Below are 22,676 nucleotides of genomic sequence, written 5' to 3' on the forward strand. Positions count from 1 at the left end.
TGTAGTGTTTGTTATTTCATGTCAGTGGGCGGAAAAAGTCTCTCTCCACTGTAACACTAGGATGTAGTTTTAAATTGGGAGATTTCAAATCTCTTGAGCTTTCTCTGTTTTCTATTTTTTTCCTATCATTGTCATACATTATTCTGAGTGCACAACTCACAAAATAGGATCTTCTCCCTTAATTGCTATCCATTTGTTTCCAAACAATGTGAAAAACCATAGTTTCTACATTGTTCCTATAAAATAAAAAGAGGCAGAGTTCTGTAATGGGCAAAGTAGCCATGATGGGTATAAGAACTTCTGTGAATTTCTGCCTCTCCCTTTATTAATGAACGCATGGGTGCAGCATATGTTTATAAAAGTCCAAGTGCCTGTGAAATGTTAAGAATCTCTAAAATCTCAACACATGAATATGCACACCCAATTGAAACAGACGATTTCATCGATAGTTAAGTTGGAGACGTACTGATTGAATGACCGTATCTGAATTGAAAACACGTATTCACTTTTATGACCTACGTGAACATTTCTGTGCCAAATTACATAAATTATGATCATGTTAAAGAACTTACTATGATCATATTTCATTCTTATTCAAAATAAAGGAGGAAGTGAGAGGAAGGGGAATGATGGGAAAGTGGGGGAAAGCGGGAATGGAGAAAAGCAAAATCTATCAACAAATGTTTGTTGAGCAACTCCCATACCCAATACTGTTTCAGGAGCTAGGGAGAAAATTTTTGTCCAGGTAACGCTTATAGTCTGATTACAAGAAAAATACTTACACAAAAAAAACAAAGAAAAGAAAGAAAGAAAAGGAGCGAGGGACAGAGACAGATAGATGCAGACAGAGACAGAGAGGGAGAAGAAATTAATGACAATATGCAATGAAATGGTGTGGCCTCTAGATTTGCAGGCATTTAGAGTGAGCAAGTAAGAGTGAGTGAAAAAAACTTCCTGTGGGAGCTTGCCCCAGTGTGCCTCTTAAGGAGGAAACGTTCTTTGTACGTTAACAAACAAATATCTAGTAAACCAGTTGGAGGGTTGGGTCCCAAGCTCACGAGGAAGTAAGATTACTTAGAGGTACTGCACAACTCTGCTTCTGGGATGAAGAGGATTTTGTCAGAGGGAGAGCAGAGAAGAAGGCAGTAGATAAAGGAAGAAAAGGGGATTGATCCCCTAAGAATCTGGAGGACTCATGTAAAGACATTAAAGAGTTTAGAAGAGGGAGCTAAGTCATCTTTTAATAACCCACACATAGTTTTAACAAGGTCGGCTGTCTCTGCCAGCAAGTAGGAAGATTGTGATTCTCTGCTCCTCTTAATACAAGGCAAGGATGATGATGTGTACTTTGGCCAGTGGCTGCTGTTGCCATGAAAAAAAAAAATCCTCACGCATTAAGTATAAGGCTGGCTAAAAATAGACCTACAAACTTGTACCAAATCAACATCATTAAGGATTGAAGCCAACTGCACGGCCTCTTCTCTCTATCCAGAGACAAAATTTTGTTAGAAAATGTGAAGAGAACAGAGAGTCACCTGAAAGTAACATTCCCCACATTGCAAGGCTGCATTCCTTGGCAAGCATCGGAGCCTAGCATCTGCGTAAACTGCCTACAGCAGAGGGGCCACCCGCGCTCGGTCCTCTTGGCCAGCCATCTATGACGTATCCCCAGAAGGGAACACCTTTTTCTACCAACTCATACAGAAAGCTTCTTGAGACTTTTATCATCCGTATGCAGATATTTAAACACCACAAAGTGATCCTTAAATTAATTATCCTTCTATGAGATAATGCAAGTCTCTAGTCAACACCTTGGCACTCATAAGGAAAACAGAATTCTTCTTATGCCTTCTGCTTCTAAATGCTTCTCCTAAAAATGTCTTCTTCTGCTAATTAAGTGTTTTTTAAATCATTACAACATGGATAAAACATGTAGATCCCATGCACCCAGCCCTACGATGAGTATTTTTAGCCTCTCAGAAATACAAAGTTGATTAAGTATCACCGTGACTCCTAATGGCCAGTTTCCTCAAGGAAGGTCTGAATCACTCACACCAGCAGCGTCTTCAAAGGCACTACAGTGGGTCATGGTTAATTATATTTTCGTGTCTTGATAAAAACACTATCCACCCAATGATCTTATGTCTACTTTAAAGTTACAACGCTTCAACAGTATCATTGTGGAATTATCATAACTGCTAAATAACTGTGGTATTCAGCAGTAGCCATTAAAGCATTAGAGCAGTGATTGAATGCTTTCTGCGGACCTATTAGCTTCACGGGGCTGCTGTAATAAAATACCACAAATTGGGTGACTTAAACAACAGAAATCTATTACCTCACGGTTCTGGAAGCTAGAGGTCTGGAAGCTCAAGGTGTCCGTGGGGTTAGTTGTGGTTGGTTCCTTCTGAGGATTGTGAGGAAGAATCTGTTCCCTGGCTCTCCTCCATCTTCTAGTGGTTTGCTGGCCATCTTTGGCATTCGTTGACTTGTAGATGCATGTGCAATCAATCTCTGTATCTTCACGTTGTGTTTTCCATATTCATGCGTGTCTGCATCCAAATTTCCCCTTATTATAAGGACACCAGTCACACTGGACCAAGTGCCCATCATAACCTCCCCTCAACTAATTACCTTGCCAACAACCTATTTCCAAGTAAGGTCACACTCTGGAGGGCTGGGGAGTAGGAACTTAAAAATATGAATTTTAGAGGACACAATTTAAGTCATGGAGGTATTACGGTGAAAGTAGGCCACCTGAAATTAGAATCTTTCTTGAAAAGACTGTAAAGCTTAGGGGTAGACATTGACCTCTGACTGGCTCTTAACTGTCTCTATATCTAGCCTGCTATGCTGCATGCTTTCCAGAGATTCTAGTTTTGTTCTAAATCAAGTTTCATCTTCAAAACATTTTTTTACCCATAGGAAAAAATAAAATCTTTAGGGAAGACACATTCTCAAACTTTTCCTGGGAGGTTTCATTAGAAGCATCCCCCCCTAGCTGGCAATTTGGCTGACTGATCGACTGATCTACCTCTCAATCTTTGTGTTGTCTTTCTCCTGCCCTCAGTGGATGGTATAGCAACTCAAAAACTATTCGAGTGAGGGTCTAAAAGGTAAGAGGATTCTCCTTATTTCCCTCATTTATTCATTCCACAAATAGTTTGAGTACCACTCCTGATGGCACTGTAGGCCCTTAAGGATAAAAGCATGAAAAAGTCATGGTCCTCAATATCCAAGGGCTTCTATTCTAGTGGTAAAGCCAAATAAAGACATCCTTCTTGAATCAAGGTATCCAATTTGCTTTAATTTAGAAAGTTCTTACCTTTCTATAAAGCAATGTGAGTTTTACATATTAAAAAAATAATAGGAGAGAAAGCCAGGCAGTTGTTAACATTCAAATCTGACTAGATAGTCAAGATTTTAGTCAGATATTCCTGAAAATCATTCCACGGTCCCCTACGTGCATCCCTAGGGTCCTCTAAATATAAGGTACTTGCTCATGATTCTTGCAGACAGTTTGTTACAGGGTCAAGTGGCTGTTGCTTTATTTGCATTTTAGATATTTTGGTGGCACCTTGTATGTACCAAATATATTGTATATTTCTATCTCGGATCAAATCGTTAAAGATACCAAAATAAACCAGCAACCAAAGGCTATTGTTCTTTCTCTAATTCTTGAGAAAACACAAAGAAACACAGTTTATATCCACAAACCAATGGGCAAAGTGCCAACTGCCCGATGAGCTGTGTAATGAAACTCAAGCCAAATTCAATAATTGAGAGGCTTCTCTGATCTTAAAGGTGCAAGGGGTTTAATGCATTGTATCTACTATTTCCATGTACCTCTGTCCCACTATATAGACCTGAGTCTTGACTGTCAATACAAAATTTCTCATTTGTTTCATTCTTCAATACTGCTTGTCTACAGTGATAAAGCCAAATAAAATCTATGGAAGGCTACATGTTTAAGAGAGTCCTTGACTTTTGAATCAGTTTGCTTTGCCCTCAGATGAAAAGGGCAAAGTTGAAAAGTGTAGAGAACAAAATAATTGGAGACACATAAATGGAATTCACTGTATAACAGGACCATTCCAAGTACTTTGCCAATATTAAGATATTTAATAATCAGAACAGATGTCAACAAAAAAGGATAGCATTTTCACCGCTGAGGAGCCATGGTCAGCACCCATGAACGAGCTCTTGAGACATTCTAACTTTAACTTGGTATTGATAGGTTTAATTATCACCGGTTTGAAACTCTCCAGTTAACTAGTGAAGTGAGCTGATTCTGAGATGTGTGTGTGGGTGTTACTTTCTATGGAGGTACCCACAGTCAACTTGAAAGATAATAGGCAATTAATGCAAAGCATTATGGGATAACATGGCAAGGAGACATAGGTTTTGTCTGACAATTAAGCGGGAGGGTAGTGCATAGGTAAGTTTTCAGTGAGGGGACGTGTGCTATTCAAATAGTCCCAGTTTTAGGTACACCCAAAGGGTAAGCCTGAAGCTTTCACAGGAGAAGTTGCAAGGCCTGCAGTTTATTGTGGCTGTGGTTGGCCTCAGTTTCACTCATCCTCTATACCTTCAGCAAACATTTCCGAGGGCCTACTAGGAGTGGGTACTCTACGAGGCACCAGGATTATGAAGTCTTAATGAAGAGTTCGGCATGGGCAACGGAAAATATAAAAACTCTATTCGATGATACAAAGCCACTAAATGTATACCCGGCAGGGATGGGAACTCAGAAAGGGGAAGTTTAGTACAAGTTGGTGGTCGGCTTTCAAGATAGCATTAAATGTGCACAAGTGTGACATATTCACAAATTAATTTTCAGTTAAATCTCAAATCTGACCTAAATTGTAAGCCTGAGTTTTCCAAGTTGACTCCTTCTACCATTGCTAATAATATGATAACTATAAACCCATATTTCTGTGATAGGCCTACTTTTGACTGGTCTGTCTTTTTGTCAGGCCACCTGTCCCAGTTTTCAGGTCAGGAAATATGGCCACGATGGTGGCTAGAGATGTAGATTACAGCGGATTTCCCTAGCTCTGCAGGGCCCAGAATGTGCGAGAACCTCCTTTGCTTTCCCTGCTCCCTATTTTCTGCTCTAGGATAGTTATCAACGTCACTGAAGGTGGAAAGACCTCAGGAATGTCTAATCAGAATGCTTTAAAAAGCAAATTCCACTTCTTAGAGACCGATAGAACTACATTCTAAACAATTCTAGCATGATCATTTTTATTCCGAGTTGAATTGAAGCTCTGCTCACGATTGTCTTCTGGAATGATGAGTTATTATTTACTGACATGGCGTTTCATTGATTTTAATGATGCCAGTTTACTCTCTGCTTGTTACGTTAATCCAATTTTCAGGAACATTCACTAGTCTTATAATGGTGCGGGCGTGAGTGCTTTAAGAGAATTAGAAGCAAATACTTCTTCAACTTCTGAGAATTGCATTCCCTGTCCACCGCAGTGCCTTTTCATGAAGCATGTGATGTCCCGTAATTTACTAGCTGTCTAATCATGAGCAGGTTAACGCCTCTCAGTTTCTCATCACTTGGCTGATACAATTTATTAACAGAGATACTGTGAGGATTAAGTGAAATGGCTGCCTCACCTTTCCCCGAATCCAAACCTTTTGCTCCTTAGTGACACCGTACTGCCTTAATCTCAAGGGCGACTGGCCCTCTGTGATTACCTTCAGAAGCTGGCACCCCGTGTGTCCTGAGCAAAAGAACAAACACGCAAAATCTTTTGCTGAACGTACTTCTAGGTCTGTCCTCCTGCGCCCAAAGTGGTGAGAGGTTCACTGAGTGAAACTCTGCGTCTTTGGTCAAGTCCTCGTACAGGAGGATTCAACTGATTGAATCGGGGTTCAAGAGCTCATGAATGATACGTAATTAAAACCATGAAGCACAAACCGCTACTTTATTTTAATAAGAAAAGGAAGGGAAGGGGGAAATGGGGAGAGTAGAGGCGCTGAGTGCAATACGGTGTGAGACAGGGATGCTGCCTCAGGTTAACACTGGCCTTCAGTCCCAGAGGTGGTATTCTGTGCACCTGACCCTTTCTGTGCAATGCCAGTGGAGAATTCTTCACTCCTCCTTACTTAGAACAGCTCCTCTTTTCTCGGCCCCTTCAAACACCATCTCACTTTTCTAAATAGCATGTTCATTATACACTCCTACCCAGACACTTCCAGTGACTGCTCACTTCCTAGATTCTAGAGTGGTTCCTAATATTGTGTATTCAGATGATCTTTTGATAATCTGGGAGAATTGGGGATCGTCTCACACAGGAGATAGTACACACACCCTACGCACACTTTTATTCGAGTTCAGCGCTCGAAAGCCTGTCCACGAGCTCCATGTTAAACCACTTTCTCAAGAAGATGAGCCCAAACGTCTTGTCCTGAAAGTCACACTTCTCTACCATTCTACCCTTCGTCTTCAATGGCTCGACCACTTTTGGAATCTATTGTAAGCCTCCACTCTGATAATCATCTCTTATCGTTTTAGACGACGGTTCTACTGCTTCCGCTCCGAGAATCTTTTATGTCCCTCCGAATTCCAGGGCTCTGGTCCTAAGTTCTTACGACCCTTAGACTCCATTCTACCATGTGCTGCTTTTCCTATCCAGCTGTGTGGATTCCACTACCCATTCCATTTGTACGTCACCCCCCCGTATTCTTCCTTAATTCCCTCGCCTCTCGTTCTCCCTTTGTAGACATATCCAGTGATACACCAGTCTAGTGACAATCTCCAGCTACTTGATGTCAGTTTCAAAGCATGACTGTGGCCAACGCAAAGCAGAGAAACGTGCTGACAGGTCTTGCTTTAAATATATGACTACACATTTCAAAGAGTTAATTTAATACTGCCCGGCGTTTCTAACCCATGTCCACATAAATCCTCTAGTTCACTCTCCTGAAGGACTAATTGACACCTTTTTATTTTCTTTTCAACCCTTCAACCTGCGTTCTCCGGCCATACTCGATGAGCTGATGAGCTTGCCTTCCACTTTGTCCAGAAAATAGAAATAGTCTGACGAGGATTATCTCATTTTCTACGCCAGTTATACCACTCCGCCTGAATTTCTCTTCTCTCTCATTTTTATGGAACTGTCCCTCCCTCTCTCGGTGTAAGACAAACCATTCCACTGTGCCCTAGAGGCACCCTTACCTCTTACCCTACTCAGTAGATTCTCTCATGAAATTGTTTCTAATGCCTCTCGGGACAAGCAATTTCTTTCTCTTCGCTGGAATAATTCCATCGACACTCGAATACATTGCAGTGTTTCCCATTTTAACAAGAAGGTAGTGTTCCCCTTGCCCACATCACTCCAAACCTACTCCTCCATCCATCCATTCCCCGTCCTAGCAGAAGTGCCCAAGCTTCTCTCTCAGTTTTCTTACTGCTCACCCCTCTATAACATGCTCCAGAGAACTTTTCATCCCCATCCTTGTCACATTCAATGGCTTTCTCCACCTCGTCAACTGAATGCAAATCCAAAGCCCTCCTCTTAGTTGGCCTTAGCAACATTTGACTGAGAGCTGATTCTCCTTCCTTCTTTTTTTTTTTTAATGTTTATTTATCTTTGACAGAGAGAGAGACAGAGTGTGAGTGGGGGAGGGGCAGAGAGGGAGGGAGACACAGAATTCGAAGCAGGCTCCGGGCTCTGAGCTGTCAGCCCAGAGCCCGACGTGGGGCCTGAACTCACAGAACTGTGAGATCATGATCTAAGCCGAAGTCGGACGCTTAACCAACTGAGCCACCCAGGTGCCCCACCATTCTCCTTCTTGAAGCTTTTCTCTTATTATCTTCCAGGACACCACCCAAACATATATCTCCAGCCCCAGCCTCTTCTTTCATCTCTAGACTAGTCTAGCCAACGCCCAACTACTGCCTGGCTGACCACTGGGAGCTCAAACTTTACAAGGCCTAGTCAGAATCATGGAAACTCCTTTTGTACCAACTTGCCTCTCCCCCATTTATCCTTATTCCTCATACACTTACCCCATCCTATAAGTTCTTCTCCTGAAATATATTAGAATCTGATTACATCTCTTCGTCTCCACCCCATAACCGTTAGCTTCCCCTGTGCAAGCCCCTTATCTCTGACTGGACTATGCATTCGTCACCTCACTGGTCTCCCTGCTTTCGTATCTGCCCTTCAGCAGTCTGAGAGTAAACTTACAAAACAGAAACTGACTCACACCATCACGCTTAAAATCCTCTAATGTCTTCTCAGCACATAAAGAATAAAATCCACATTTATTACTACAGTCTCTCTTGTCTGCTATTCCCTGACCCAACCTACTTCTCTGATGGTGTCTTTACCCCCTCTCCGGCCATGCTGGCCACACCAACTTGTTCCTGCCTCAAGGCCTTTATCCTGGTGAAGTGTGCTACCAGCACATTCTCTTCTGGTTTTTTCCATTACTTTTTTCCCCCCCATCATTCAGGGCTCTGTTCTTTTTTCTCTTCGAAGAGCTCTTCTTTCTATACCACCCTGTCTAAAAACACTGCACCCGTTTATTCTCTACCTCAGTGGTTCCCAATCGGGGGCGATTTTGCTTCCCTGGCAACATTGAACACCGTCTAGAAAATTTGGGGTTGTCACTACTGGACGGGATGCTACTGGCCTCTAATGGGTAGAAACCTGGGATGCTGCTAAACTTCCACAATGCCCAGGACGGTCCCCCACAACAAAGAATTATCTGGCCCAAAGGTTAATAATGCTGATGCTTAAAAACCACACTACTACTCTACTTTACTATCATCACAGCACTTACCAGTATAATAATAATAGCTAAAATTTATTTATTTCAAATCTACCATGTGTCAGACATTGTACTGTAAATCCAGTCAAACTCTAAAATATATTTTCCTTATGGATCCCCGCACCGACCCAACGAGATAGGTACCATTGTTACCTTCACTATACAGGTGAGGCACTGAGGCATGGGAAGCTTAAATATCTTTCTTGAGGTCAAGATGAGGGGGTGGGATATGAATCCAGACTGGCTCCAAAGCCTGTCCTTTTAAACTTTATTATAGGGCTGTGAGATTGCTTATTATTATTGATTGATTGAGATTTATTATTATTATTATTATTATTATTATTATTATTACTTGTCTGTTATCTGTCTTCTCCCACCAGTAGGCCATTTCCATGGGGACAGGGGCTTTGTCTGTCTTACTTATCCCTGGATCCTCTCTGTCTAGACACATAGCAGGCCCTCAAAAATCTTGAATAAATGAAGAGCCCTACATGCCTTTCCAGCATTACTTTGCATGATTTTCTTAAACAAAGCCTGCTTCCCAGGCAATGAGGCATTCTGCTTTCTGTCTTTGCCTCTCACTCAGCCCACACTCTGTTGGGTCTGGTTGTCCTCTTTTCTCTTTCCTCATCCTTGCACAAATTGTACCCATTTCTTCAGCCTCACCTCAAATCTTAGCATACTTCAGGCCCATGGATCCCTCTAGTTGTTCTGGTGGAAAGAACAGTGGAGATCATAAACTTCAAATTACTTATTTTACATATGAGAAAAATAGAACTCAAAGAAACTCAGCTCGATACTGACAAAATGTCCTCTTTCTTCTCCTTGGAATTTGCATATCACTTTGAGATGCTGGTAGGAGGAGGGAATTAATGGAAGCTTCCGGGACGGCAGCCCCCAGAGCTTAGCAAAGCACTCTTTCTCTTTCTCGGGTCAAGTATTGCATGTATTTAAGTGACTACGTTACCCCGGTTTTATATTTTCTTTACTCCTAACCCTCAGGACAATGTGTTCTCATGTTCTCACCTAGAATAATTTGCACCCGTGCCCCTGCTTTTATTCCAAAAACAATCAGAATTCTAGTTCTTGTCCTTAGAGAGTTTATAATATAGAGAAAGAGACGATGTGTGCCTTCATCTCAGATCTTCCTTTACAGTTCATAGTGGTTCATATTCTGAGGGAATGGCCTGAGTAAGAGGTCATGGATCCCAAAATGCTCTAATTATTTCTGGGAATGTAACAGAAGAGATGTGTTTAATGCCTAGGTGATGAACAGACAGTGGCATATTTAATTGTTAGGACAAGAGAAAAGAAATCCCACAGTTATCCGGTATGACATCATCTATATTTTCTGTAATGTAGACCATTTAATTCAACAATAATTTTTAGGAGGCTTTTGACATTTCTTCTGATGGACTATACTTGTATTAATGGTATTTCTAGTGAAAAGAATTCCTTTCATAAATCACAACTTGAACACATTCAGGCAAGATATAACCAAGAGAGCTCTTCAGTTGTTTAAGGCCATTTCAATATGGACAGATTTAGTAGTTATTTGGGGGACAAGCTATTCCACATAGTGACAAATTATCAGCCTTCAGATCACCTAATGATTGTAAAGAGGAAAACCTTTCTTTGTAATGGGACGATCTGTCAATCACCACCTTAATCAAAAAATCAAATGTAGCATTGCTGAAGTTTGGCCTCATGGAAATGAACATATGCCCACAGATGGGATGCCATATAAAACATCATTTAAGACACAATCTTGCCCAAAACATATAAACAATATCTATGCAAGCTGTAAGAATTTTCCATTTCTAGGAGACAAAGGGAAAGAGAAACAAGGTAAACATCATCACAATGAAAGAACCACGTGAATTCTAATTGTGGGACATTTTACAAGATAACTACTTCGTTCTCCTCACAAAGTCAATGTCACAGGGAAAAACAGTTGGGAGGAATATAGTTAGATTAATAGAGACTAGATGCATGAGCCTCAAATATAACCTGATTGAAGAACAAAAAAATAAAATTGTTTTAAAAGAGGGGCACTTGGGTGGCTCAGTCAGTTAAGTGGCGAGTCTTGGCTTTGGCTCAGGTCATGATTTCACGGTTGTGAGTTCAAGCCCTGCATCAGGCTCTGTGCTGGCAGGGCGGAGCCTGCTTGGAATTCTCTCTCTCTCTCTCTCTCTCTCTCTCTCTCTCTCTTTCTCTTTCTCTCTCTCTGTCCGTCCAACCCCTCCCCTCAAATATACTTAAAAAAATTTAAAAGGAACAAAGGAGTTTGAAAATGAAATAGGCATTAGATCATATTAAGAGACCATTAATTTTCTTAGGCGTGTTGTGGAATGAAGCCTGTGTAAAAGAATGTCCTATATCTTGGGATATCTAATATCTAGGAGTGAAATCACGATGTCTACAACTTAATTTCCAATGCTTCTTCAAAATGCCCATGTCTGGGCTTGTAGCAATATGGCAAAAAGTTGACAATTAAATCTAGGTAGTGGAAAAAAAATTAAAAAAAATAAATCTAGGTAGTGGATATTTGATGTACCATTCTTTCAACTGTTCTGTTGACTGTTTGCATATTAAATGGAAAGATGTCAAAACAAAGCTAATGATGGTGTTCTAGAAAATTACCCATCAAAGCTATGTCCCACTTACATTTGTCATTCTGCACTCTTTATTAGGAGCCATTTTATGAAAATTCCCTATCCTATAATACTACCCAAACAACTATCTATTCTCCTTTCCCGAATCTGTTGCAAATTCTAAAAAATGACTGGCGTGAAATGTATTGGAGGGCCCCAAGCAGGGATATTAGGTACAAAATTAAAGCCATTGCGTAGAGACTGGCTTGGGAGTTTAAAGATCAGGGTTCCAACACTTACATTTCTGTGACTGGGTATATGATGTTGGCCAAGCCACTTAAATGCCTACATAGACTGAATCTCGGTTTCATTTCATTTCAAGAGATCTGGATCGCATGATCTTCCATTTCCAACGAATGAGTCCAGGCTAGGAATTTGTATAATAGAGTAAAATACCGTAAAGACGTAGCATAGATAAATATAATGAAATACAATAAAGATAGAGCACATCTAAAATTTGGATCTGCAATGCAGAATGCAGAAATCACATAGCGTTTTTGATGCATTTACACTTCGCACACTATAGAAAAACTGAAATGTGGAACAAAGTCATAAATATTTAGCAAGCAAATGCTGGCATGCAAAAAAGTTCTGCAACACGTGTGTGTGAAGCTTCATTGAAAGCAGTCATTAGACAGACAGATCAAGGGACTTTATGTCCTGGAAAACGAAGACAAGTATAAAGAAGTGTGATTCTGTGAATTTCATGAAAGTTGTTTGTAGGCCAATAAATATTATGGGAAAGCCAGCAACCATGAAACAGTGTGTTTTCCCTTGAATCCTATGGCACAGTTAAGTGTAGGATCGGTACCACCGTCCGAGAATGGCGTCTAACATCTGCTACAAATCACCCTCTTATTGAATTCCTCACATGCAGCAATTAACAATCCTTGGGACAAAGAGCCCTGATAAAGATGCTTCAACTGTAAGATCATTAGTGCTCTGGGGACCTTTAGAGCTTATGAATCACAGTAAACAAAGTGGTCGTATATGCCAGTGCTCCCCACATTTTACTTAAAAGTCCGTGTTGATTTGGAAAGGAGTCCTGAACATTAAATAGAATATTGATGTTCAGCGATTAAGATAAATACAATACCAGCACCGTGACTGCTTGGAGGCTTAATCTACCTATTTGCTTCTGTCAGCGAGGGACTATTACAATGAGAAGCTGGCCATTTTGAGGAGTTTCTGAACCCATCAATTTTCTTTCTAACAGAATGTTAGATAAATGAGGAAGCCAAACCAAATGTATAGCCAAGCTTATCAACACTTAAAAGGTATACTATGTTAATTAGCACATTTTTTAACTCTGTCTTCAAAATTTTGACTCAGGTTAGGTCAGAGGGACTTAATTTAATGGGCAATGTTTTACAATAAGAATGAAAAATGATGACAGTTCAAATCCCAAGTTATTTCCTGATCATTGCACAATTCCGGAAAATCTTTAAAAGTATATTTGATTTTGGGGGCCCTGGGTAAGCTCAGTTGGTTAAGCATCCAACTCCTGATTTTGGCTCAGGTCATGATCTCATGGTTCATGAGATCAAGCCCTACATCAGGCTCTACACTAACAGCACAGAGCCTGCTTGGGATTCTCTCTCTTCTGCTCTCTCTCCCCCTACCCCCTGCCAACACACTTGCTCTCTCTCTCTCTCTCTCAAAATCAATAAATAAACTTAAAAAAATTAAAAGCATATTGGATTTCATCTATAGATCCTCTTACAGTGTTTCATTTATTATGTTTTTATAGAAAATATTTTTTCTTTTTAAAAATATTTATTTTTGAGAGAGAGATAGAGTGCATTCGAGAGGGAGGGACAGAGGGAGATGGAGACAAGATCCAAAGCAGGCTCTGCGCGGACAGCAGAGAGCCTGATGTGGGCTGGAACTCACTCCCGGACCATGAGATCATGACCTCAACTGAAGTCAGATGCTTAACAAACTGAGCCACCCAGGCGCCCCTGGGAAAAAAATTTTTTTTCTTTTCCACTTTTCATTTTAGAGGATTCTTGCTTTTCTCATTGTTCATTCATTCATACATTCATTTATTCATTCATTCAACAAGTCTTCATTGAGAACCAGGCAGACATAAATAAACCATGGCCCATACATTAAAAATACGAATCGGGTGCTGAGATTAGAGGAAGGATGTCTAATCCGTGCTGGGTAAGTATGTGAGCAGTGGAAAGAATGAGCAGGGCATTGCTACAACAGGTGACATGCCAAGATGGAGGTGTTGGGGGTCAAAGTCATCAAGTCGCAGCATGGAGGTGTGGGGAACGCGCTCCAGGTGGGAAGTGTTGGCAATCAGAAAGGCTTGAGGTGGGGGTGGGGGTGTGAAATGACAAGATATGTTTGGCAACCTATGAGTAGTTCAAAATGTATGGAATAGAAGGGTGGGTGCAGAGGTAATTAGGAGAAAATCTCACAGGTTGAGAGATGGTTAAGACTTTGTAACCCATGGGGGAAGTTGGACTTTATCCCAAGAACAAAGAGCCATTCCAAAAAAGTTGAAGTTACCAACATGAGTAAATCTGCATTTGAGAAAGAGAATGCTGGGTTTTAGGCAGAGGTTGAAGGGGATAGGCCCAGAGACCCGGCAATACAAGGTACTGCCATCACCTGAACAACAACAACAACAAAATTGAGAGAGAATTGAGAAGGTGGCTGAGAATGGAGAAAGAAGGGATGGGCTGAAAAGAGCAATAAACCCACAAACACATTTTTAAGTCTCTCTGAAAGATTCCGAAAATGCATGAGGCACAAAGCTCGTGATGAGGGTTAGATAGAGATGTGAATGAACTGCAGAAAAATCAATGTATGGCATTCATCAAGCAGTTATATTTCAAAATATTTTCCCTTGGTAGATAGTGTTCCAATCAAAATGTCAGCAAAGGGAATACAAACCAAAGCAAACAAACCGAAAAGCAAAACAAACTTCCATCTCTTCCTCGACCTTATTCCCCTCTTCCCGAAATAATGGATTCATTCTTTCAAAAATATTATCACCGGGAGAAATTTAACACTTAATGAACATCTGAACCTCATTTTGTCAAAAAGGACATATTTTACAGCATACTTCTTTAAACCGTGGCATGTAAAGTCCTGAATAAGGTAATAAAACCTTCCCCAAAATGTCAGGTAGCTTTTTATTTTATCAAACAGGTAAAACATATGTCATTCAATGATATGAAATGCAAAATTATGGCCTGTTGGATTGCTCCCTGACTCCAGAAATTGTCCTTCATCAATGACTGTCTGTGTTGAGGGATAAAATCAACCACCTCTCCTCGGGCAGTAACTTAACGTGTGGGTCCCTGGGCTGTAATCTGGTGCTGCCTCTCCCCCAGTTTCTACCCCATTCTCTAGCAGTCACACATGCATGGTAAAGATGGGGTCAAAGGAGCACGGATTTTTGCCTCCGAAGTTCATGGTCCTGGCATTCGTAGTTTTCCCCCTTTCAGTTTTCTTGAATTCCCTTGCCGTCCTCTCACCGCTCCCTCATCTGGAGGGATACAATCCTCCAGTGTCTCCAGTATTCCCAGGAACAGGACTTTTAGGGGGTACACTCTGTAGGTAGAGAAATCCCATAGTCTTCGATGAGTCCAACACGGAATGGAAGACTGTCTCCCCCAGCATCTCCGTTCCTTTGGCTTTCCATTTCTTAATTTTCCTCACGTTCCAAACTTTGGGGATGATGCCACGTTTTTTCTTCCGAAGTAATTCATCTTTTCACTAGCCTGAGCCATCTCCCACAGTTTACCAGAAGAGCAGCGTAATACAGGGTCTAAGCAACTGGACTTTGGTAAACTTGGGTTCAAACCCAACTTTCCAATTTCCAGCTCTGGAGTCGTAGACAAGCCTGGCAACCCTCTGTTGCCTTATCTATAAAATGAGAATGACAGAATCCCTCTTCTCTTGGGATTTGAAAAGTTTAAATAAGTCATTTCATGTAATATGTTTAGCATATGGCCTAGCACTATGGAAGTGCTGATCAGAATACATTACTATTAATTCCAGAAGTGATTGCTTTTTTTTCTATCTAGACTTCTCTGGCTAGTTTCTTTGGAAACTGAAATCCACACTTAACGCGGTCCTCGACTCTTTTTTCAGGAGCTTCCTGATTTGGCTTCTCTCTTCTTATTTTTTATGTTTCCCATCAGACCAACTGTACTTGTACTTATCTCTTCAATCCCCGCCGTCCATTCTGGTTTAAGTTTGTTTTGCTTGTTTTTGTTTATTTATTGACGCAGCATCTTTCAAATTCCTGGGCTTCATCATAGCTTTCTCTCTAAAATACCGGGCCCGTTTCAGGAACTGGTTTTATATCTCCTATTACACATGAATCCTCCCTGTCTTCTTCCACCCATCTGTCTTGCCCTTCATTCATTCATTCATTCATTCGAGCTACGGTCATCACATTTTTCTACACTCGAGTGGTTCAAAATGTAGTAGGGAAGACAAACCAACTATTGTGATGAGTAGAGTGATGAATTTCAGCATCAACTTAGATAACGTGGCACCTGGCACCTGGATAAATGAGAGCACCTGGCAGAGAGAAAGGATCATCAAATGTTAATGTCTTATGATAAGGTATTAAGAATATCAATGAGCGGAAGCATATGATTCCTGAGTTATGTGTTGAATGGTGAACGGGAGATTTGTGAGAACGTGAGCAGGGAGACCGCCTGCATGCCATGTCCAGGAAACAACACCGTGTGTAAAGGCACCCGTAGAGATATGCAGACGGACACAGCTTATATTGTTTGAGAATCCAAGTACTGCTAGAGAGTAAGGTTGGGGAAGGAGGCAGTGGATTGGTAGGGGCAGGAGGTAAGGCCACTGAGGTAGGCGTGTGGCAGAGAGCAGAAGTCCCCCCGATGCCATGCCAAGAATTGCATTTGGACTTGACTCTGGGACAGAAAGAATTGTTTCCAAATTATTACATGCCTGCTCGTCAACAGACAGCATCAGAGATACTTGGCATTTATTGTCCTATTTAAACTTCAAATGAAATACAAGGTAGATAGAATCAGTCCCGTTTCATTGATACTAAAATCAAAGGGCCCACTAGACGCCTGGTACAGTCACGATCTGAAGGAAGGTCCGCTTGATTGCAAAGTTCATATTCTGTTTTACCACATTTGGGGAGGGGCTGGACTAAGTGAGGAGTGGCATTCTGACATGTCATATGCAAAGGAATAATGTGGACAGATTTGTTTTTGAACATCATAACTGCAGCAGTATGGAGAGTAGGTTGAAGAAAGAAAGCCCATTAGAATCAGAAAAGCCCATCGAAATCTAATGAGAGATGTAAGAGTCTAAGCAAAGCTAACGGAAAGCAATCTAAAGAAATCGGTGGGTCGAGAGCTATCTGGGACATAGGCATTCTCAAAACGCTTGTTGGCATTTTGTCACATCAACTCAAGGAGGGTCCCCCCCCCCCCCCCCCCCCCCGTCTCACCATAAGGACTGAAGGGCAAGAAGAAAAGAAGACGAGAGCAAAGAATTTTTGCTAGAACTGGTAATGGGTGGTATTGAGAATGAGTTTTGTGAAGTAACCTCAAGCTACAGATAAAAACTCACCCCGTCTTTGATAACGAATTAGGGAAGCAATCCCCGGGCTGAAGAATAAAATGAAATCAGAAGCAGGTAACGTATAAATTCTCAGAAGGACAGTAGTCAAGGGAGAAAGCTACGGTTTGCCACAGTTGGTCGAAGGAGAGACCAGGGTGGGTTATGGAAGTTGTATGTTAATGGCACAGGCTGAGAGTTTGGGGATAGTTTTTATTAGTTACCTCACAGAGATTCTCAACTCAAATATTCACCTAGCGGGCCTTGTGTGCCCAATAATGTGGCCCAGCAGTGAAAAGTGCCCCTTCTGGCACCCCAGTAATGACTTTTTTAAATGCCTGCTCGGAGCCTTAAGAAAGACCGAGCTGGGAACAATGTTTTTAATTTTTAATACACATGCTGACTTACTGGCAGTCTGTTTTTTATTAGCGTTGCCTGATTTTCCTTTAAAAACGGGCTGAATATGCTTTAGAGAGACAAGTCAGAAACTGTACAGTCACATGCACGATGCGGGTTGTTCTCATGGTATTGCGGGGAGGGAGCTTGAATGTCTCAGTGAGCAAAATACGAATGGAGCAGAGAGTCCCCAGACGGTTCCAGACGAAGCTTAACGTCCCCTGAATGAACATACAAGTGTTTCCCTGTGTCCGCCGGTGGGAAAAATTCTCATGGTAGAGTTCAAAGGGGCTGGGAAGGATGGCATCTTAGACTGATTCATTCACACGCAGATCATAAACCCAGACACGACCTTCAAACGATCCCTTAATGACATCATAGGAAAACAAAACAAGACAGCTTTTTGGTAGCATTCCAGCAGAATAACTCCACTGTTTTCCACCACCTGCCTTAGAGAGATTTTATAATGACACCGTCTTTGGTCATTAGCAGGCAGGTACCACCACAACCGCTTCGGACATATGAAGGAAAACATGCACTTGGCCTCCCTTCTCAGTCCATGACACGGATTGCAGAGAGGCCTAAGAAAGGTCCGCAAAATTGATGAAAGAGGACTGCTCCGTGCGGTGTCTAAAGAGCGGGTTCACGTGTTCTCTGATGGCTAGAAGGGGGCTGCTCTCTCTGGCTCATTCTAGAGGTCCGTCATCGGGCTCCAGCCACTCAGCTCCCTGCCTGGTTCCTGCGGCTGCTCTGTCCACCCTGCCCTCCGTCCCTCTTAGAAGCCAACCCCCACCTCCCAGTAGGGGGCAGCCCCTTCCGGTGGAGGGGGCAGCCCCTTCCGGTGTCCCTTGGCATCGTGACAGCCGTCCCTGACACTCCCAAGCACATTCTGCGCATGGCACCTACGCTAATAAGAGCGAGCTATTCCTTTGTCAGTGTGGACGGATTGGATTTGCTTGGGCACGAACATAGGTCCCTGGGACCAGCCGTACGCCCGGGGTGCCAAGATACATTGACCGGAGGCTGCTGGGAGACGTTGAACAACAAAAGTAAATTTCCCCTGGTTTACAGATTTTATTGCAAGGACAAATTGAGGCTATTAGTTTGACCACTTGATCCTCTGTGTAACCCAGGTAGCTTAGTAGTACAATACACATACATCCACGAGCTCCTTGGGAAATGAACTGTGTTAATAAGTTGAGCAAATATTTACGTAGTATTTTCTATGTGACAGGCCTTTTGCTAGGCAATGGCAAAACGTGAAGTCACAGTCTGCCCTTTTCCTGAAGGGACTCCAACCTGGCGAAGGATACATGAACGAACATCGCCAAAACTATAAGAAGGCGGCAGAATGTTAAAAGTGAAAATTAGAATATGGAAGGTGAAAACTAGAGTGCTAAAAGAGGAAGGTCAGAGTAGCTTTGCATAGTGTTACTTTTTCCAGAAGTGTTTACATTCCAGTGACGTGAAAGGTACAGTCAAGATACCAGTAAACGACGGAGCCAACATCAGGACCCTCCCATTCACCACACTCTCAGGGCAGTGTCCTCAGTATTGGGTCTCCAGGAGCAAGCAGTCTCCTCTAGACTGAGTCACTCGTAAACAGGTGGGAGCATGGCTGCGAGTGGGAGTCATTTCAAGTTTGAGAAAATCAAGGAGGTGCCCTTTGAGTTGCCTTGATGGGGGGGGGAGGGAGGTTGGAAGACTTACACAGATAGGAAGAGCAACGCCCCCGACTCCCCCTGCCCCGCTCAGAGGCTATGTCGATGCTCTTTCCGTACATCTAAGTTGAGCTTGGTTTTCAACATTCTTCACATGATCTCCTCACATGCACCCTTTGTGCCATGAAAGTAAAACTTTGCTCTGTCCCTTAGATTTCATTTCCTTTTCCCCTTGTTTATCCCCCTTCAAGCCAGTAAATAAGTCCTTCCTCTGAACAGCGCGAAGCCATTACTGGCACAAACAACCTCACAAGTGACCAGGAGAAACAATTTGTATGCCTCATATCTTTCACCCAGCTGGCCGCCTAGGCTTTCTACTTGATTTCGGACCCACAGCCTAATTTTATGTTCCTAGTTGACCTGGTCTCTCTGTAGGGGTTTATTACATTATCGTGGAGCGATAGCATGTGTTTCCCAGCCTCTGGAATCTTCAAGGAGCTCTTCCTCTCTCAATAGCATCCCTTTCGCCTGGAACTAGCACCCCCTTCGCGCCCCTCCCGCCCTCCCCACACCGTTTTAAAATCTCTCTCCTACTCAGCATTCCCTATCACCATCTGCTCTCAGGGCCTGCCAGAAGACCAAGGTGTAATACTACCTCCAAGTGTCCTGGCCAAGGCTATTTGCATTTAAATAAGTTTCAAAGCATCCCACTGAAGGCACTGCTCTCCAGAGATACAAGTGTAGACATCACTAAGGAGATGGAAGAGAATGGACGGTGTGGGAGACAGCGATGAACTAACATGGCCTTTCTCCCGCTTCCAGTCCCCTCTTCTAACTGGAAGGAAGGGATGATCCCATCTTCACCCCACCAGTGGGGTGAGAATGCCCCAATGAGGTCAGAACCGACTTTGATATCATATCATTTTAATTACATCCTTCTCGTGTTTACACAAACCACTTATGAGTACGGGACCTTCTAACTCACAAGGCAGCCAGGTGGGGCTAATCCACCTATGTCATGCAGGGAGTTGGTGGTAGTAGGCCTGGGATTTAAGCCAGGGCTGTCTAGGGCCAAAGTCTAATCTCAGTCCATTATTTTCGACCTAAACTGCCTCAGAGGAAAGGCGCCTTCTTTTGCTTTAATTCATTCCTTGTAACCAGTATCTTGCTGTCCCAATACTCCTTATTGACCTTATTTTCTAAGATTACATTTTGCCCGTTCTTTTTATTCTTCTTTAGTAGAAATAAATTTTACATCATCCTAGGTATAAAAATGCTTCTTATAGTCGAAGCATAAGATATGCCTCTGTGTTCTCTTTTGCAAAATAATATTAATTCCTATATTCCCATTACCATCCATCAAAGTTGCAAACGAATTCCCTACAGTCATCCAATTAATTGGTTAATTTTACCGTCTCCAAGGCAATCTGTGTTTAAACATAGATAGAAGGTAATAATTACACATATATGAAAAACATCTTTTTTTATTTTATAGTTGATTTTTAAATTTTAAAGCTAAGATTTTAATTTTTCTGTTACCTTATTATAATGACTTATATTACGTATAGCGAAATAGTGACTTTCCGAGTTTAAATAGTGATTTTCAAATATTACTATCAAACGCTATATGCATTACTTTTACTTGCCTTACATGATATTGCATAAATAAAATCATGCACCTTGTACATATTGAAAGAAACTGAAAATCACAAAGCGTACAGTAATATAAATTGATGACGTCACAGAGGCAAAGTGTATTGAGCCCCACAGGCCATAATCAATACATAAATGAACAAAAATGAGAATAAAAAATACCGCTGACCTGGCAATTCAGAAACTATCATCAATGTTTTAAAATTTCCCTTCTTTGAAAAAATAACTTCCTGAAGAATCTGTATTCCTGGGGAGAGCTTTCAAGAGATGTAATATGAAAAAGTTAGCCTTGATAATTCGCCGTGAAGATTAGAATCATAATGGGCCCTGCCTTTGAGACAGAGCTGGAAAACCAGCAGAACGCTCCTTGCAATCATTTCTGCTCCCTGGGACAACAGTTTCCTTGACTTCATTCAGGCCACCATCGACAGCCCACCGAAGCGCGATTTCAAATGTCCCGTGGGGGATAATGAACAGCTTAACCAGAAAAACCTTTCTTATGACCAGCAATTTAATGTCAGACGTAACTTAAATCTTGCCTGATGTATAGAATAAAGAATGATTGTTAGTCTAAATATGTGGTACCTGATGGAAGTCCTTGTTTTTTCCATTCCTTCTAATGGCTAATCAATCCAGACAGAGGGGAAACAAAAGAAGGGACTCACTCTAAAAAATACATGCTCCACAAAGCAATCTCATGCCTCACCTAATGCAATATGTTTCTCATGAGTCTTTTGTTACTCTGTAACATATTAAATTATCCTTTCAATTACCTTGGCAACTAAAACAAGGGCTCCTGATATGCTGATGACTGTTGGACAATTACCAGCTGTCAGTAATAAATGATAATTAAGGCATTTTAATTATTAAGCAGGAGGAGAATGTGCAAAGTGTTCGTTTTCTGTAAAACTTGTGTCTTAAGCATACAGGGATCCTCATACTGACAAAATTCTTTTCCTCTACCTTAGATCAGCAATTGTGGGGCCCTTTCTCTTCTCTGAGGCTGGTAGATGGCTAGATAAATTGCAGCAACCTTTAAGATATGCAGCCCCCTATACCCTCCCCCTCCCCCCCAGTTCTTTCCCTGGGTCTCTTTAGTTATATATGTAGCAGAATGTGACAATTTGAAGCTGCATTTTTAGCCGGCTTACCTTCAGAACAATAGCAACAATAACAAAGAGTCTGTCCTGATAAAGGGTCTGTGCACCATGAGCTTAAGCAATGTAAAGTGTTCCTTTATTCTGCTTATTCCTGGCTCCCCCAGAGGTTAAGCATCTCAAAAGGCTGGCATTTAGACTGAGAACAGGAACAAAGCATTGCTAGAAAGCGGAGAGATCTTTCTCCGGCACCAGCATCTCTGCTGTCGGTAATTCTTAAGAAATATAGCAACTCAATGAAAAAGAACCGATACCTTTGAATGAGAACATTCCAGCACAGGAATATCGTTGTCTTGTCAGCCGCTGTGCAGAATGAGTTGCTTGGGCATGCATCCCACTCTTCTTAGCTACGGGGTCTGCTTGGTGGCTGCGGCCAACACAGGGACCATTTACGACATGTGTGTGGTGCTCCTCTGCGATAAAAGGAGACTAACCAGCTCAGCTTGGTGCTGCTTGCCCGGAGGCATCAGATCTTTAGACCCTCGCCATCTGATTGGCTGCTTCCTGTCTCACTGTACTCCTCTGCCTTAACCTTCGGCTGTTCAATATATTTTCCCTGGGGACGTAGTCAGAGAATTGCCACTTAGGGAATTGATGGCAGGGTACACTGAACTGCTTTTATAAAGCATGTTCTATGAACATGTCTAATGCTTGATTTTCCCAAGTCCTACACAATCTACCCAGGAGGAACCTAATAAAACAGATATAATTTAACAAGAGCAGTTTTATGTTTCCTCTCTGAAAATACCTGGAGTCTAATGCACACATAACACAGTACTGATGTGATC

At 41.9% G+C, this 22,676-nt stretch overlaps 1 protein-coding gene across 1 annotated transcript in view; it reads right to left on the reverse strand.

Annotated features, from left to right (window-relative positions):
- The window catches only part of SORBS2 (sorbin and SH3 domain containing 2), a 347,250-nt gene extending 324,941 nt beyond the window's left edge, over nt 1–22,309 (reverse strand). Inside the window, exon 1 of the mRNA XM_053900849.1 lies at nt 22,143–22,309. The gene's annotated coding sequence lies outside the window, so the exon portion shown is untranslated. The remainder of the gene's footprint in view (nt 1–22,142) is intronic.
- Nucleotides 22,310–22,676: the final 367 nt, after the last annotated feature.

This window comes from Panthera pardus, unplaced genomic scaffold (genome assembly GCF_024362965.1).
Source record: "Panthera pardus isolate Hobbes unplaced genomic scaffold, ASM2436296v1 HiC_scaffold_13, whole genome shotgun sequence".
Lineage (NCBI taxonomy): Eukaryota > Metazoa > Chordata > Mammalia > Carnivora > Felidae > Panthera > Panthera pardus.